Consider the following 14,078-nt stretch of genomic DNA (forward strand, 5'->3'; position numbering starts at 1 on the left):
GACTGTGAAGAAGTTGTAAAAGTATACATCAGTATAAAGATCAGCTCTAGAAATGGGCGGGCAAATGGAATTTAATCCAAGCAAGTATGTAATGTTGCACTTTGGGAAGTCAAATGTAAGGGGAAAATATACAATTAATGGCAAGACCCTTAACAGCATTGATGTACAGACGGATCTTGCGGTTCAAGTCCATAACTCCATGAAAGTGGCAACACAAGTCGATAGAGTGGTAAAGAAGGCATATCGTATGCTTATTTATATATTTGGGGCATTGAGAATATGAGACAGGAAGTTATACTGCAGCTTTATAGGAATTTGCTTAGGCAGCATTTGGAGTTCTGGTCGCCCCATTACAGTTAGGATGTGGAGGCTTTAGAAAGGGTGGAGAGAAGGTTTGCTCGAATAACGCCTGGATTAGGGGGTATTAGCTGTAGGGGGAGATTGGACTGACTTGAATTTTTTTGTCTCTGGAACTCTGGCGGTTGCGGGCAGACCTGATAGAAGAATGAAATTATGAAAGGCATAGACGGGGTAGACAGAACCTTTCCTAGATCACTTAGTGTATTGGTCAACAGGTTCAAGGTCATGCCCATCCTGGCTGATTTGCTCTTCCTGGTCCCCATGCTTTCCTGCTGAATAACATAGCTGGCCACTTCCTAAATCGAGGTGGGGTTGACCTGTGGTCATCCACAAATTGTTTGTAAATCTAACTAAATTTAAATTCTACTGCGAGCCCACAAATCAATGTTTCCTTAAGGTCTGGCATCTCATGCTTCCGAAGGTATGTGTAGGAATGTGTGAGAGTGTGAGATCGCATGCTAATGCATAGGTCTCAGAAACAGTGAATGACACTTTACATAATTGGGAAGTAAATCTAGAGGGAGGGTGACTATGAAATGACTGAAATGTTTCAAAAGGACAATTAGGGGTTGACAATAAATGCAGACTTTGCTGGAGATGCATGCACACCATAAAATAATTCCTTCATATAAAACGGTTCACATGCAGATTTAACTAGATTAGTTAATGATGAGTGGGTTTTGTGTCCAGGACCGGAGGGATGAGTGTCTCTGGGCAGCACTGAGATATTGCAATGTGTTGAGACGAGGCAAGCCTGGCCACTTTACTTCCTGCTTTGCAAGCGAAGTCCTGACCCCCACATCCCGGCGGAGGGTTTTTTCCTCTGTTTTCGCGATGTTCACTATCAGCGAGTCAAGTCCCCCAGGAGCTTTTCTGCTCAGTTGGCAGAAACTTTAAAACGTAATAGCGAACACCAGTCGTGAACCAGGCAACCGCCAGGCAAACTTTGCGACGGGGCACTACATTCTCCTGAACATGGCCGCGCAATGTTATCTGTTTACAGGATGCAACGCGCCGTACTGTAAAAGGCTAAAGTGTCGCGGCTGAGACAGGGGAGTCACCGAAGGGGAAACTTTTTGCAACAAATTAACTCATTTGCACCACGAAGAAATAAACAATCAGCTCCCAGTTTGGCTCTTGTCGCCTTTTCGCTGCATCCAGAAGCGGGGCAAAGGGATTGCATGCGATTGCAAGAGGCAGGTGAGAATTCTGGGCTATTTTTGGATGATGGTAAAAAGATGACTTTTTCTGGGGTTGGATTTTTTTTTCTCCCTACACGGCGTCGGTATGCAGCAGCGGGGAGAGGCCTGGCGTGCACTTTGTGGTTTACAGCTGCACTGGGCGATTAGATGGTGCACTTACCTGGCTGGGGTGCAAGCCTGTCAAACCTCTCTTGACATTGGCACCAGGCTGAGCGGGGCTGAGCGCCGCGCTGCGGAGCGGCGGCGGGCGGGCGGGGGGGGGGGCTTGGCCAAGGAGCGGTTGCAACCACAGGCACCGGTGCTGCTGCTCCTTTGCGCACATTTTTTTTAATTGTGTGCGAGCGCTTGGTGCATGCTTGCAAAGGTTAGAAAGTTAACTGACGCTCGCATGTTGGCACTGAAGAAGTCATTTTCAAGGATAGTTGGAGGAAGTTGATTGCCTTTTCTCCTTTTCCCACCCCCCTCTCCCCGCAATAACCTGCCTTTACTGAGCTTGTTGCAACACTGCAAGGAAGGGGCGGGGAGTTACTGGGTGTACAGTTCTCATTGAAGTTGAAAGCAGAAGTCGTCGGTCTTGGATTGTTTTTTGGGTTGGGACAAATTCTTCGCAGGGAAATAGAACGAAGGCTCATTAGCTCTTGAGTAAGGTGTGCACACTCTAAGGGCAATGACAGTCAGGTGAACATGTCACTGCTGGAGTGAATCAAACGTAAATCGAGTTGGCTTTTCTGCATTTATTTAATCGCATCGATGTCGTGTATGTCTGACAAAAACTTGTGCACTTATGGTTGAAGCGTTCTTTCCTTATGTGGAACCTTTGAGGAGAAACCCGTGTGCACTGCAAAGAGTAGACAAAAAGAAACTTCGGATTTGAAATATATATAATCGTCTCATGAGATTTCAGATTTTTGATTAGGCTTTGACAAATGTACTGTTGATTACATTTTTGCAGGACTGAATTAAATTGTGCAGATGTCAAGGCAACCACGAACAATTCAAATTGGAATATTGTCAAATATTTTGCAAAAGTCTGTAATGTTGCAGATATCCTCGCTCGCTGAGAAACAATTGATGATAGTGTAGAGAGATACAGTGTGGGAATAGGCCCACTGCCTAAATCCAAACAGATCATCAATCACCCATTTATATTAATCCTATCTGAATCCCATTTTTACTTGTTAATTAACAGTGGCTAATTAATATATTAACTCACTTGTCTTTAAAGGAAGCCCACACAGTCTCAGGAAGATCGTGCAATTCGGCTAGGACAGTACCCGAAGTCACGATTGAATCTGGGTCTCTGGCGATACTGGGCAACAGCTCTACTTGCCATGTCATCATGCATTCCTCATGGAATATCCATATGGATATTTTCCTTAATACACTTACTTTCAGATCAGGTTGTGTAGAAAATTACAATAAGAAAGTTTCTCGCGAGCCCATGACTTTTTTTTTCACTATAAGATCATCCTAAACTCTTAATTGGATCGCAATCTATATATTTAAGGATTTGGTTTATGTCGTACCATCTCAAATGTTAACACTCACTTTCTCTGCAAGACCAATACATTATCAAGATTTGGAGCTGACAACTGACAGTAGAATTCCAGCTGCAATCCAAACCAGATGTCCACACAACTATAAACCATATTTCACACAGAGAGTGGTGAATCTCTGGAATTCTCTGCCACAGAAGGTAGTTGAGGCCAGTTCATTGGCTATATTTAAGAGGGAGTTAGATATGGCCCTTGTGGCTAAAGGGATCAGCGGTTATGGAGAGAAGGCAGGTACAGGATACTGAGTTGGATGATCAGCCATGATCATATTGAATGGCGGTGCAGGCTCGAAGGGCCGAATGGCCTACTCCTGCACCTATTTTCTGTGTTTCTATGTACTACCACCTTGTATTGTTGTGGGCATTACATTCTAATAATTAGTTTGGGCTGATGTGATTTACCTCTTGGTTGCATTAATCACAGGGCTAGACTTATGGAAGATGGGTAAACTAGTTTTGCTAGAGGCGTTGGAGAGCATTTTAAAGCCTAATTGTCCATGTGATTTTTCTTTTGTTGAGATTCAATGATGAATACATTCCCATAATCTTCAATTCTGAATTGTAAGATTTAAATGCAATGACAGTGTTTGAAGGTATTGATATTAGTGTATCATTACATACATCCTTGATTACAATCAAACCAGACATGGGTAACATGGTTACATTCAGACAAATCACGCATTACATAATTAGAATCAAAGCATACATGGATAACATGATTACAATCAAACAATACATGGATAACATAATTACAATCAAATTATATATGAGTAACTTGTCAGTCTGGAATTTACACATCCTGATGGTGTGTGTGGTTTTGGAGGGGATAATATTTGCACATATTTATTGTCCTTGACATTCAATGCAGTGATTATGGATTTGAGAGGTTTTGTTTATAGTCTTAATGGCACCCTGGATTGCTATCCACAATTATAAAATGTAGTGTTTTTAACAACCTTTTGACTTGTGGGACTACATGTACGTACAACAGCACAGAAAGAGGCCTTTTTGCACATCAGGCCCATACCAGCTAACGTGAGCAGTCTCCTCAATGCCATTCTTGCTCTCCTTGTTTTCCTGCACCCCTGAAACATAAACGCCTGCCATTCTTAACCCCCCCCCCCCCCCCCCAATTGTTTTCAGTTTTCTATGAACCTGCATTTTAGGATAATTTGTTTCTGCCATTCCATCAACTGGAAAGTTGTTTTGACATGGTGCAAAATTGGAGCATCTTGAAGAAATCCAGATGTTCATGGAGAGAATGTTCAAACTGCCCAGACAGCACACAAGACCAAGATTGAACCCAGGTCACTGGAGCTGTGAGGCAGGGGCATGGGTGCACATCTTTTCTTTAATTAAGTGATAAATACTGACTTAAAACAAACACATGCATTTTGTTTTGTTTGAGAAACGACTATGAATATCTTTCTGAATTTTGCACAACCCGTTGTATCTTGTGTTGACATAATTTGGCTCACTAACTGAGGAAACAAGGAATCAGACCAGGTTTTTGGGCACATGGGAATTCCTGTGCTCTCCAGGAGCTCTGCTTCTTTTCATCACTATTACATAGCACATGAAGTGCCAAGAAATAATCTACATTTATATTGTTCATATCATGCTTTGGATATTTCAAAGTATTTTGCAGATCATTAATTACTTCATGATGTATTTGGTGTGTAATTTGAATGTTTGCCATTTGTATTTTTTGGTTCTTCCATCATGAATCAATAACAAGGGGCAATGAGTTGAATCCAGTTCTTTGGCAATAACTTTTCCCAGCTTTTGTTGAAATATAATGATCAGGATTGGGGGGAAAAATTATCTTCCTATTTGATGTTCTGTTGAGATGTAATTACACAAATATCTTCCTATGTTTCATTGGATTGGGATAATATTTAATGTTGATTAAATTTATAACTTGGAATTGATGGTTTACAGTAACTTAACCATTTAAGTATACAGCCATTTTTATTAGTTTCAGAAACATCATTGATAAGGGTTGTTGACAAAGCTATAGGTTTATTGCAGGTTTTTTTCAAAATTTGGAGTTTAACTATCTTGTCATAAGGTTGGCATAAATGTTAGTCAATTAATACAGCAGAAAACAAGAAAATGGTTCATCGATTGCCCCTGATGGTTACATGACATAACTTGCTCTTTCCATTTGCTGCTTTTGTATCTGCTCAGATGGCAGTATTGTGTCTTTTCATCTTTAATGAAATCACTTACAGCAATAAATGATTGGTAAGGGTGTCGAAGGTTACGGGAGAAATATACAAGCCATGATCAAATGGCAGAGCAGACTTGATGGGCTGAAAGTCCCAATTCTGCTCCTGCTGTGCCCTCCATAATGTTTGGGACAAAGACCCATCATTTATTCATTTGCCTCTGTACTCCACAATTTGTGAGTTGTAATAGAAAAAAAAACCACATGTGGTTAAAGTGCACATTGTCAGATTTTATTAAAGGCAATTTTTATACACTTTGGTTTCACCATGTAGAAATGGCAGCTGTGTTTATACATAGTCCCCCCATTTTAGGGCACCATAATGTTTGGGACACGTGGCTTCACAGACATTTGTAATTGCTCAGGTGTGTTTAAATGCCTCCTTAATGCAGGTATAAGAGGGCTCTCAGCACCTAGTCTTTCCTTCAGTCTTTCCATCACCTTTGAAACATTGTATTGGTGTTTATCAACATGAGGACAAATTTGTGCCAATGAAAGTCAAATAAGCCATTATGAGACTGAAAAACAAGAATACAACTGTTAGAGACATCAGCCAAACCTTAGACTTACCAAAATCAATTGTTTGGAACATTATTAAGAAGAAAGAGAGCACTGGTGAGCTTACTAAACACAAAGGGACTGGCAGGCCACGGAAGACCTCCACAGCTGATGACAGAAGAATTCTCTCTATAATAAAGAAAACTCCCCAAACACCTGTCCAACAGATCAGAAACACTCTTCAAGAGTCAGGTGTGGATTTGTCAATGAACACTGTCCACAGAAGACTTCATGAACAGAAATACAGAGGCTACACTGCAAGATGCAAACCACTGGTTAGCCACAAAAATAGGATGGCCAGGTTACAATTTGTCAAGAAGTACTTAAAAGAGCAACCACAGTTCTGGAAAAAGATCTTGTGGACAGATGAAATGAAGATTAACTTATATCAGAGTAATGCCAAGAGCAAAGTATGGAGGAGAGAAGGAACTGCCCAAGATCCAAAGCATACCACCTCATCTGTGAAACACGGTGGTGGTGATATGGCCTGGGCATGTATGGTTGCTGAAGGTACTGGCTCACTCATCTTCATTGATGATACAACTGCTGATGGTAGTAGCATAATGAATTCTGACGTGTATAGACACATCGTATCTGCTCAAGTTCAAACAAATGCCTCAAAACTCATTAGCCAGCAATTCATTCTACAGCAAGACAATGATCCCAAACATACTGCTAAAGCAACAAAGGAGTTTTTCAAAACTAAAAAATGGTAAATTCTTGAGTGGCCACGTCAATCATCCAATCTGAACCCAATTGAGCATGTCTTTTATATGCTGAAGAGAAAACTGAAGGAATACGAAACATGACTACTCTCATTTACATGACATTGCTGTGCCCCAAACATTATGGAGCCCTGAAATGGGGGGGGGGGGGGGGGACTATGTATAAACACTGCTGTAATTTCTACAGGATGAAACTAAAATGTATAAAAATGGCCTTTATTAAAATCTGACAATGTGCATTTGAACCACGTGATTTTTTTCTATTACAAATCTCAAATTGTGGAGTACAGAGGTAAATAAATAAATGGATCTTTGTCCCAAACATTATGGAGGGCACTGTATGTCTTATGGTCTAATAAAGTCTAAATTATTGCACAAAGAACAGTAATATTATTTGTTTTGGCGTTTCATTCATTTTTTTAAGATTGTAATGACACTCTACAAACATGGCGATGAATGCTGCACGTTAATAGCCAAGCTTACACTTTATATGAGTATGAGGTTGCTTAAGTCTTTGCATGCTTAGAAATGACATCTATTATTGTTCATGTATATTCAAAATCCAAATGGTGGTTAAAGGTGCACCGCATACTCAACTTAGCAGATTCGTTAGTCCTGTGGTCTTAGCCTGGAAGCTTTGTTGCAGTTAAGAATTACATCGTACTTGTGTTGCAGAATTAATGGAGACATTTTAAATTCCTTGCTGGCCTGCATTTATTCCAAATACAAGGTAAACATGTAATTATTCTGAAAGATCCATCTTAGTTCCTCTAACTCATTATTGAGATGACTCAAAACATCTGCCGTGAACTGCGTTGCCCTGATTTCAAGCACTTTCCAATCTACGTTCTAAGGGAAAACGAGTCAGTTTGTAGCGTTATAAATCATGTTCAACCCAAAATTAGCTTCAAGTCCAATTTCCTGCTCCTCCCTTCCTCAAATCTTGAGATCTTTATCCATCCCTTCACAATCTCTGATTTGATTGTTTGAGCAGTGTCTTTACTGGCTTCACCTTTTTCATCTCTAACTTGTCAAAAATTGTGCTGTCTAATATATCCTCCCCTATCTGTATATATTCATTGGCACTGGTAACATGCAAGCGATCATTCATCACTGCTTTGTTTTCGCTCTGCGATCCATGCGCCCTGCAGGTGAATTTGCTGTCTTTAACAATACAATACAATACCGTTTATTGACATTTGAACCTCAAATGAAGTTCAAACAAAATCTGGTTTCTGCAGTCATAAAACAAGAAACAAAAAAACCAAGATACACAATTAACACAATTTACATAAACATCCATCACGGCGAATCTCCTCCTCACTGTGATGGAAGGCAAAGTCATTGTTTCTCCCCTGTTTTCCATTCTTCCGATGTTAAAGCCTCCGGCGGGCGATGGCAAGTCCCGCGGCCGTTAAAGCCGCGCCGGGCGATGTAAGGTCCCGCTCCGGGTCGTTTTGAACCCTGCGATTTTGGCGGGAGAAGTTGCCGTTGCGGGAGCTCCGCCACTGGGGACCCGCGAGCTCCCGATGTCACCATACACCGGGCCTTCGGCTGGAGCCTCCGAATCTCCGAAGTCGGGTCGCAGCCGCGCGCCACCACAGCTCTCCATGCTCCGAAGCTGGCCAGCTCGACGTTGGTGTGTCCGCAGGCTTGAGCCCCCAGGTCGTTCCGGTTGGAGGCCGCTCCATGGTGCTAGGACCCAACGACAACGGAGACCCGACAGGGAAGATCGGGTCCCCCATACAGGGAAGAGATTTAAAAGTTCCCCCGCCCCCCACATATACACAGCAAAAAAACAATATATAAACTACAACCAAACTATACACTCAACAGGACAAACATTTTCAAAAAGACAGACGGACTGCTGAGGCAGCTGCCGCAAGGCGCCGCCATCTTAACTTTGCATTTTCTATGACTCCTGCATGATGTTTTGTTGCATCTATTTATTAAGAGTTCCAGGCCATTGTTTCTTTTAGAGACTTCCAAACTTGAAGCCTAGTAAACTGCATGGCTTTTTTTATATGGTGGCTGCAGTAGTGTGCTTCATAAGCTAATAAATTGCTAGATGGGTATTTGATGGAGTATTTGATCAAAGGTTTTGTTATTTGGCTGAGAAAGTCTGATTGAAAATCTGTGTTGAAGCAATCCTAAAGGTCACTGAAACATTATGCACATTGATCTATTTCTGAGATTTGTGCTCAAAGACAATTGAATTTGATGGCAAAGACTATTTTCACCCTTATGGCAATAGGCTTGGGTACGGTTTCTCATGAGTGGAATCTTGCAGCACAAAGCTCCCTTTAATTTTATGTTGGCTGGTTTTCATGGATAATGTTATATTCATACCGTCTCAGTTTATTGTGACGTTGAAGATGAAGCTGGTACTGAGCAGGAAGTGTATGATACTGGCATTTCAGACTACTTAATGCTGACACTTGGATACAAGCAGTTACGGCATTATGTTTTATAGTGTTGCGGTCCTTCTTTAGTAATTTAACTGTTTGTTTCAAAATTAGTGTTTCTGTTATTTTGTATGTTTAAAATTACTGTAACTTCAGCATGAAGTAGCCTGTTGGACTGAAGGCTGTAAATGTTTGTGCATTGTGAATTTACAGTTCATGGGCATAAAACAGCTGTTGGTTGTGTATAGGCTCAGCTGTCTATGCTCCAAGCCAGTTTGCACAGCGCATAGTTCAGGATCTTGTGTTTGGTCACTGGGCCTCAGCAGTTCAGTCAATGTTCCATTCCTTGTGTAAGGAAATAACTACACAGATAAGGGAGGCACGGAGCATTTTTTCCATTGCAGCCCACTGATTCTTATTTTACTTTAAATCATAGTTTATCTCATGTCTACACTTTGCCTTTCAAGCTCTTTAAAAGTTTTATTCTTGTTTCTCAGTCTCATAATGGCTTCTTTGACTTTCATTCGCACATCTTTGGTCCTCATGTTGATAAACAGCAATAAAAGTTTCCAAATGTGATGGAAAGACTGGGGGAAAGATTAGGTCAGGGGTTGGAAACCTTGTTCTGCCGGCGTAGCGCCGCCCACCTGCCACTGCACACCATCGAGCCACCCAGTGACAGCTCGGTGGACACGAGCGACCGGTCTGAGTGGGGCTCGCTGGGCTGGCAGCTGACTTGGGCTACGAGGCAGAGGCCCAACCCCCCATGCCTCCCTTCCCTGACCCCGTCCACCAGAACCCTCCCCCAACCCGCCTGGACCCCCTTGGAGAGGCCAGTCGCATTGGCAAAGCGGAGGCCGAGCTGTCTGACGGGGACAACGAGTGCCTGGACAGCACGCTCTACTCCAATGAGGCCATCAACTGCAGCACAGGCTCCTTGTGCCGGGACAGCCTGCCCGAGGCACCCTCCTGCCCACAGACCTACCTGCGGGAAACACGTCACAGCTGGGACTCCCCCACCCTCAACAATGACGTGTTCCAGCGACGGCAGTACCCATTGGGTTATGGGCCGCATCCAGCCCGTGGGCCGTAGGTTGCCGACCCCTTGACTAGATGCTGAGAGCTCTCTTATACCTGCATGAAGGAGGCAATTAAACACACCTGAGCAATTACAAACACCTGTGAAGCCATGTGTCCCAAACATTATCGTGCCCTGAAATGAGGGCACTTATGTATAAACACTGCTGTCATTTCTACATGGTGAAACCAAAATGTATAAAAATCCCCTATAATAAAATTGGCCAATGTGCACTTTACCGCATGTGATTTTTTTCTATTACAATTCTCAAATTGTGGAGTACAGAGGCAAATAAATAAATGATGTGTCTTTGTCCCAAACATTATGGAGGGCACTGTATGATATGCCCTTTCTCTGGGAGATTTTGTATTTATCGAAGACCAATGCACTTTCAACAGTTTAAAATACAGTTAGTTAGGATACTTCTGTGGAACATTGTTTCAAATTGTTGCCAGGCACATTGGCTTTAAATTAAGTTAATATTGTGGTTGGGATTAGGTAATAAGAGCTTTTTTGTCAAAATGCAACAGATAAACTACTCTTAACAATGAAAACTGTCCATCCAGGAGCTGCTTGGTATTTACCATGTTATAAATTCAGTCAACTCATAAACACTGTGTGATTTTCTTACGTGACTAGTTCAAAGTTTTCTTACATACTGTCACCTGACCTGGTTCTATGAAATTACACGTTATCACGTACATTTCATTTTTAAATGTGATACAATATACAGCATGTTTAAAACCAAGCATTGATAGGATGGTTGCATTTCATTGTTCTGTGCAAAGAGGACGATGTGACGAGTAAGATGGTCTGTTTACCTCGATGCAATCATGGAACGTTTCAGAACTTGTTAATTCTAATTAAATCTTGCATCTTGGAAGACAACCAAGCAGCCCAAAGCACCTGTCTTGACTCTGAAAGAATTAACGGAGTCGAATTCCTCATCCTGTTCCCCGTGCTTCTCCATTTCTGGAAGCTATTTATGGAGCCTGACCCATCCAAGCTTGTGTTGCAGCAGGTGAATGGAGACTGAGATATATCGTGTTTTGTGAAAAAAACAACTTAAATGTATGTCCTTCAGTTGTTCACTGACAGGCAAAAAATATTATACCCCAATTTACTTAAATCAGGCTTTCCATTTTTAGACCCAGTCTGAAGAAGGGTCCCAACCCAAAACATCTGTCCATTTCCCTCCCCAGGTGCTGGCTGACTCACTGAGTATCTTGAACATTTTATTTTTTGCTCACGTCTGATGTCTCCTCTCACTGTGAGATTGATCAGTTGTCCTTTTTACCACATGTCATGAATGAAGATTGCTTTCTCAACGACTTGTACTAATCTAAGAACTATTTCAGTGTTCTCTCGGTTCAAAAGTATCTCAAAGAATTAAGCCAGTTTAAGATATCTGAAGAATGGTCTTGACCCGAAACGTTACCCATTCCTTCTCTCCAGAGATGCTTCCTGTCCCGCTGAGTTACTCCAGCATTTTGTGCCTACCTTAAGATATATGAAATTAAACATGTTATAGCCTTAAACAAAAGCTTGTGCCATTTTCCTTCATCCGTTGCTAGAATCTGATGCACATGTAATTATTATGTTGCCATCCACATTAAGTCGAAACTATTTGAACCGATTGACTGAGTGGTGTCAAAATGCTCTGGTTGCCATTTGTATTTGGGGAGGAAAAATGGTGGCTTGGGCATCTCTTGATGGCTCCCCACTGAACCTGGCAGTAACTGCATGTGAAAGCCATTTGGTGAGAAGATAATGTTTGCTTGTAATCCCCTTGTTAGTTATAGAGCCTGTAATCATTTACTATTACAGTTCACACGTGAGCAGCGGCATGTGAGTAAGGCAATTGTGCCCACAGAAATCCCGGCCAGAAGCTCATCTACTGTATCTGCTGTTCCTGATGTCAACTCCTGTATATCGGCGAGACCAAGCACAGGCTCGGCGATCGTTTCACTGAACATCTCCGCTCAGTCCGCCTTAACCTACCTGATCTCCCGGTTGCTCAGCACTTTAACTCCACAAACCATTCCCAATCTGACCTTTCTGTCTTGGGCCTCCTCCATTGTCAGAGTGAAGCCCAGCGCAAATTGGAGGAACAGCACCTCATATTTCGCTTGGGTAGCTTAGACCCCAGCATTATGAACATTGATTTCTCTAACTCCAAGTAGCCCTTGCTTTCCCTCTCTCTCCATGCCCTCCCCCTTCCAAGTTCTCCCACTAGTCTTACTGTCTCTGACTACATTCTATCTCTGTCCCGCCCACTCCCCTGACATCAGTCTGAAGAAGGGTCTCGCCCCAAAACCCATTCCTTCTCTCCAGAGATGCGGCCTGTCTTGCTGAGTTACTCCAGCATTTTGTGTTGCCTGTTGTTTCTCAATCATTAATATTAGTCTTAAGATATTTTTATGTCAAAGCCAACGTATGGTTTGTGTTCACTCATGCTATTGAAGGCTTTCGTCACAGTAAGAAATTAGATTTAAAAAAATTATGCTTACATTTTTCCTGCACATAGTTTATCTTTTTTTAAATGATCTTGAATAAGCGTGCATGCAAATTCAAGGGAAACATCTGAGTAATGCATTCTTTTGCATTGTACACGGAATAGTGATAGTCTGGAGCTGGAGTTTCATTTTTTCAGTTCGGTGCTCTTAGATGGTTTAATTTTGCTGGATCCTAAGTCTTATGCAAACATAGCAGTAATCGCTTCAGAGCAACCTTTGTACTGTACAGAACTTTGAGGTGACGATTGAAGTTGCTTTTAACCATGCCTGTGCTCATAGAGACCAAAGTTAACTTTTTTTTCCAATGTAGTTTTCCTGTGACAAACTTGTTCTAAGATGAGTACCAGTTTTATTCCACCTGTTGTTCTTTCAAAAGCCCTGATAGATACCCTTATGTCACATTCATAGCATCACCCTGTTCTGAAGCAGGCCTTTCGGCCAACAGAGTCTGCACTGACTATAAAACACCTACTTTCAGTGGTAACTAATCCCATTTCATTCTCCCCACATTCCCATCAATATCCTTCTGATTTTAGTAAGAATTTCATTGTTTCATTTTGGGAAATATGGCAATAAAACACTTGACTCAATATACTCCATATGGTTTTCAGTGGATAGTTAACCTACCAAGCTGCATATCTTTGAGATTCGAGATAAAACTGGCGTACCTCGAAGAAATCCACATCTCTCCAGGTGAAGATACAGATTAAATAGGCAGCGCCCAAAGCCAGGATTGAACCGGGGGTACTGGCGCTGTGACACAGTGCAACCAGTTGCCAGTAGGCTCTCGGGGATATTGGGAGTAGACCTTCAAATGTAGTTTGCAGTTGGGGAGAGGTGGGTGGTGATAATGATGATGATACTTTATTGTTACTTGTGGTAAACTTATTTGTTTTTGTATAAAAAGTACATAAAAGAGTTGCTACAAAGGCACTGACAAAGTTACAAAAAGTACTCATTCCTTCTTCGTCACCCCACAGGGTCCCCCTTAGCTCTTGGCAGCCTTCCCACTCCGGGCTGCTTTTTGTTCTCGGCGACGAGGCCCATATACTTTGGCTCAACCTCGAGACTCTGTCCTTGGCCTGACCTCGAGGCTCTGGCCTGATCTCATCCAGGGGGGCTCTAACTCGATATCGGGGCCCTGACTCGTCATCGGCCCGACCCGACCTCTTCCTTGGCTGGACCCGATCTCAGGGCTCCGACCCAACCACCTCGCCTCGACCACTTGCACCGTACCGGCCTCTCCGCAGGCCGTGGGGCGAGTGATCCGACCACAGCGGGCGAGTCGGGCCTGCTCGCAGGAGTGTCCTGGCCCGTTGCTAGCCGGGAGTGATGGGTGGTTGCGGGAGCTGAAAATGTTTGCTGCCCAGTCCTCATCCTCCCTCCCTTATTTGATAATTTGAGAATACTTGCACATCTGCAACATGGGAATGGATGATTTAGTAAACC

General features: G+C 42.5%; 1 protein-coding gene across 4 annotated transcripts in view; it reads left to right on the plus strand.

Annotated features, from left to right (window-relative positions):
• Positions 1-1,173: 1,173 nt before the first annotated feature.
• The window catches only part of trerf1 (transcriptional regulating factor 1), a 195,041-nt gene continuing 182,136 nt past the window's right edge, over positions 1,174-14,078 (plus strand). For 2 of the 4 annotated variants that reach the window (XM_033025581.1, XM_033025582.1), the window contains exon 1: positions 1,174-1,560. The gene's annotated coding sequence lies outside the window, so the exon portion shown is untranslated. The remainder of the gene's footprint in view (positions 1,561-14,078) is intronic. The other 2 variants (XM_033025584.1, XM_033025583.1) reach the window with 2 other exon arrangements.

Source organism: Amblyraja radiata, chromosome 8 (assembly GCF_010909765.2).
Source record: "Amblyraja radiata isolate CabotCenter1 chromosome 8, sAmbRad1.1.pri, whole genome shotgun sequence".
Classification (NCBI taxonomy): Eukaryota; Metazoa; Chordata; class Chondrichthyes; order Rajiformes; family Rajidae; genus Amblyraja; species Amblyraja radiata.